This window comes from Rhinopithecus bieti, unplaced genomic scaffold (genome assembly GCF_001698545.2).
Source record: "Rhinopithecus bieti isolate Rb0 unplaced genomic scaffold, ASM169854v2 scaffold_36008, whole genome shotgun sequence".
NCBI classification, from domain to species: domain Eukaryota; kingdom Metazoa; phylum Chordata; class Mammalia; order Primates; family Cercopithecidae; genus Rhinopithecus; species Rhinopithecus bieti.
This window is the reverse complement of record NW_016816204.1, coordinates 2,108,449-2,113,347: the sequence shown is the minus strand read 5'-3', so window position 1 is coordinate 2,113,347 and position 4,899 is coordinate 2,108,449. Positions and strand designations below refer to the sequence as shown.

General features: G+C 42.4%; 1 protein-coding gene across 5 annotated transcripts in view; it reads right to left on the bottom strand.

Moving 5' to 3' along the window:
• The window catches only part of MICU1 (mitochondrial calcium uptake 1), a 267,615-nt gene that overhangs the window by 76,303 nt on the left and 186,413 nt on the right, over positions 1-4,899 (bottom strand). The gene's annotated exons all lie outside the window — the stretch shown is intronic.

Here is a 4,899-nt window from a genome sequence, read left to right as displayed (position 1 = left end):
TTTTTTGAGACAAAGGCTTGCTCTGTTGCCCAGGCTCACTGCAACCTCCACCTCCTGGTTCAAGTGATTCTCCTGCCTCAGCCACCTGAGTAGCTAGGATTACAGGCACACACCACCAAGCCCAGCTAATTTCTGTATTTTTAGTAGAGACAGGGTTTCACCATGTTGCTCAGGCTATTCTGGAACTCCTGACTTCAAGTGATCCACCCACCTTGGCCTCCCAAAGTGCTGCAATTACAGGCGTGAGCCACCGCACCTGGCCAAGTTAATATTTTTTAATACACTAAACATTACATTGGAAAGTGCCCATTTTTTAGAAAAGGGAGAGCTAGAGATTGGAATACAATATACAGAAATTAGAATTCAGATTAAGTTGACTGACAAGCATTAGGAAAATGCAAGAAAGATTGGGGACTGAGGCTCAAAACATGTAGCTTAAGGAAGCTTTAATACAAAAGGTGAGAACAGTCCAAACACAGGCAGGTGAGTGGCAAAGGATCTAATGGGCCACACTGTATCACTATCATTCTCCTTTCATAAAGGAAAAAAAAAGAAAATATTTTTCACCCTAACAACAGGAAAACCATGAAGTCCTTTTATGATAATAACTGTAAAAAAAAAAGCCAGGAAGAAAATTTGCAAGATTTCTTTTACAGTGCTGTCACCTATTGGTTAATTATTATAAGTTTAGCTGTCCCTTGCTAGACAATTAAACTTTGTTCATTTCGTTTTGGTTGTTTGAGACAGGGTCTCACCCAGGCTGGAGTGCAGTGGTGCTATCATGGCTCACTGTAGCCTCAACGTCCTGGGCTCAGGTGATCTTCCTGCCTCAGCCTCTGGTGTAGCTGGGACTACAGGCCTTTGCCACCATGACCAGCTAATTAAAAAATTTTTTTAGTCTGGGCATGGTGACTCATGCCTGAAATCCCAGCACTTTGGGAGGCTGAGGCCGGCGGATCACATGAGGTCAGGAGTTTGAGACGCTGGTCTCAAACTCCTGACACACACAAAAAAATACAAAAATAAATACAAAAAAAAAATACAAAAAATATATAAAAAAAATAAAAAAAAAAAAAAAAAAAAAAAAAAAAAAAAAAAAAAAAAAAAAAAGAGAGAAAATAACTAACTAATGTTAATATCTTCAGCCAGGCACAGTGGCTCATGTCTGTAGTCCCAGCACTTTGAGAGGCCTAAGCAGGAGAAGCAGAAAAGAACCTGTTTGGCACTGATACCTTCAGTCACCTCTATTCCCACAATCACTGTCAGAAACATCATCTCACCTGAGCACCTCTCTCCGTCTCCACCACCATTCTCGTCTTTTGCTTGGACTACTTCACTTGCCACCTAACTGCGTGATTCATCTCAATCACTCTTAACTAAGAGCCTTTGCACCGCTATTGATTTTCCCTGGAGCTCTCTTCCTTCTCCTTCACCTAGTTACCTTGTTTTTATCCCTTGGAGCTCACTTAAACCTCACTCATATCAAACAAGCTTTTCCTGCTTCACCATCTCTCCACCCCTAATTAGATCACCCCTAATTAGATCACATTTTTGTTACACATTTCCAAAGGATTCTACTTTTTTTTTTCAAATCACTTAATTACATAGTCATTTTACTGTTTGTTAAATACCTGTCTCTCTGCAAACACTCCCTGAGAACTTTTCACCTGAGAGAGTGTTGGGCCCGCCATTATTTCCTTAGCGCCTGGCAGAGACAGAGCACAAACCAGATTTTCAGGAAATAGTGTTGAATTAGTAAACATCAGATGTGGACGAAAGCCTGGTAAAGGTAGACATACATGTTGATGCCCACTCCCTCTCCACCTCTCTGTGGCAACTTATGGTCTAGTATATTAGGCACATTTTGGGGTATCAGCCCCGCTTTCAACAATTCCGTCTTCTCCAGGATTCTGCCCACTCCACTTCCCAAATATATGTGGGAACTCCTAAAAGCCATGTTTGTAAATTTGGGGTTCGATGTAGAGACAAACCAATATACTTAAGCATGAAACATTCCTCATTAGCTGTTTTAAAAATGAAAAAGTATCAGAAAATTGAGAGTATCATTTATGTCTCTTAAGTTGCTTTTTAAGAAACCTTAATTAACTTGATGATCAGAAAGAAAAAAAATAAAAATAATAAAACGCTTTAGTGCTGCAGGATTTAAAACATAACCTGACTTAATGGTCTCTCTGTGGTACTCTAAGAAACGTAGCAAGTGCAGTGGCTCATGCCTTTAATCCCCAACACTTTGGGAGGCCAAGGTGGGAGGATTGCTTCAGCCTAGGAGGTCAAGACCAGCCTGGGTGACATAGTGAGACTCTGTCTTTACAAAATTTTTTTTCTTTTTTTTTTTTTTGAGACAGAGTCTTGCTCTGTCGCCCAGGCTGGAGTGCAGTGGTGTAATCTAGGCTCAGTGCAACCTCTGCCTCCTGGGTTCAAGCAACTGTTGTGCCTCAGCCTCCTGAGTGGCTGAGATTACAGGCACCTGCCACCATGCCTTGCTAATTTCTGTATTTTTAGTAGAGACAGGGTTTCGCCATGTTGGCCAGGCTAGTCTTGAACTCCTGACCTCAGGTGATCTGCCCACTTCGGCCTCCCAAAGTGCTGGGATTACCAGTATGAGCCACTGCGCCAGGCCAGTTAGTTATTTTCAATTTCATCCCTTTACTACAATTCGAATTCTCACTTTTCCTCCTCTAGCTGTCAGGAAGCTGGGAGGCAATAACAAGCCTCAAATCATCTAGGGAGGATACATGCTATCTATGGCCTTGCCATACCAGAGAAGACTACCACATAAATATGAGGCCAAGATTATATATCACATTGTTTTCAGTTTGGAGGCAGAGAAGTTAAACAGTATATTAAATCAGAGCCACCTAACTGAATACACTAAAAATGATGCCACCATGGTAACGTAATGAGGAAATGGCACATTCTTCTGTCACATTCCAGCAGAGAGAGGCAGGTATTTCAAACACAGTCATGTGCCACATAACAATGTTTTTTGATCACGGAGACTGCACAGATGATGGTGTATATGTTTAGATACACAATTACCTACTGTTGTGTTGCAAATGCCCTGATGGTATTCAGCACAGTAACATACTTGACAAGTTTGTAGCCTCGGAGCAACAGGCGGTCTAGGTTTGTGTAGTTACACTCTATGATGTTTGCATAATGAAACCGCCTAATAATGCATTTCTCAAAATGTATCCCTATCGCTAGGCAATGCATACTATATTCGAAGCTATCTCATAAATAGGGTTTGACATATACTAATTATAGCCTGGCAGTATTCATTTACTAAAATCATGTAACTGTTACTCCCCTCTCAGGATCTGCCCCGTCGAGTCCTGACAGATGGACCTAGTGACTGTTGAAAATCTGAGTGGGAAGGTGAGTCTTTTTCGGATGACCTCTATACAGCAGATCTGGAGGAGACTGGAAGGGTGTGTGTCCCATTACGCCAGTCTGAAATTAACTATGTTTCACTAGGCAGAGGAGGCTCCTGGGCCCAGTTGACCAAGTGTGTGTAAAATGTGATTAGCTTTAGGGAATAAATGATTACATGTACAAATAAATGGGCTTAGTATACTCACCACATCAAGCAACTCCACAATTTATTATTTTTCTTTGGCAGAAATTGAATGTAAAACCACATTAACCTCACATTTGAGGTTATACATATCCACAAGTGAGGAAAACCAAAGACATTGTTCCCCGAGCTATCCTAACCCTGTTGGATGATAGATATATATTAAAAGTGAATTATAAAACTTAATTCAAATCCACAGTTAGCACAAGAATATACCACAATATTCTTTATGACAAGCTGTGGAGCTATTACACTAGCAGAGTTTTAATCTTTAAAAAAGACTCACGGGCTCTTTGAAGCCAGTAAAAGACAAGATCAGTAAACCAAGCAGTACAATTTCCAGAGCATTGGAAAAATCCCAACATTACTTTATTTTACTTATTTATTTATTTTTGAGATGAAGTTTTGCTCTTGTTGCCCAGGCTGGAGTGCAATGGCACATTCTTGGCTCACTGCAACCCCCGCCTCCCGGGTTCAAGCGATTCTCCTGCCTCAGCCTCCCAAGTAGCTGGGATTACAGGCTTGCACCACTACACTGGACTAATTTTTTGTATTTTTAGTAGACAGGGTTTCACCATGTTGGTCAGACTGGTCTCAAACTCACGACCTCAGGTGATCCACCCACCTTGGCCTCCCAAAGTGCTGGGTTTACAGGCATGAGCCACCGCGCCTGGCCTACTTTATTTTTATTCTTTTTTGAGATGGAGTTTCGTTCTTGTCACCCAGGCTGGAGTGCAGTGGCATGATCTCGGCTTACTGCAACCTCCACCTCCTTGGTTCAAGCAATTCTCCTGCCTCAGCCTCCTGAGTAGCTGGGATTGAAGGTGTGTGCTACCACGCCTGACATCAGGTGATCTGTTGCTGCTTCCCAAAATGCTTGGATTACAGGCATGAGCTACTGCACCCAGCTCCAACATTACTTTAGATTCAAATTTAAAAAGTAGTAGTGCTGGCCAGGTGTGGTGGTTCACGCCTGTAATCTCAGCACTTTGGGAGGCTAAGGTGGGTGGATCACCTGAGGTTGGGAGTTCGAGACCAGCCTGACCAACATGGAGAAACCCTGTCTCTACTAAAAATACAAAATTAGCCTGGTGTGGTGACACATGTCTATAATTCCAGCTACTCAAGAGGCTGAGGCAGGAGAATCGCTTGAACCAGGGAGGTGGAGGTTGTGGTGAGCTGAGATCGTGCCATTGCACTCCAGCCTGGGCAATAAGAGTGAAACTCTGTCTCACAAAAAAAAGAAGGGAAGACTAATCCTCACCCCCTAGGACTGTGGTGGCATTGACTGAGAGTGGCTT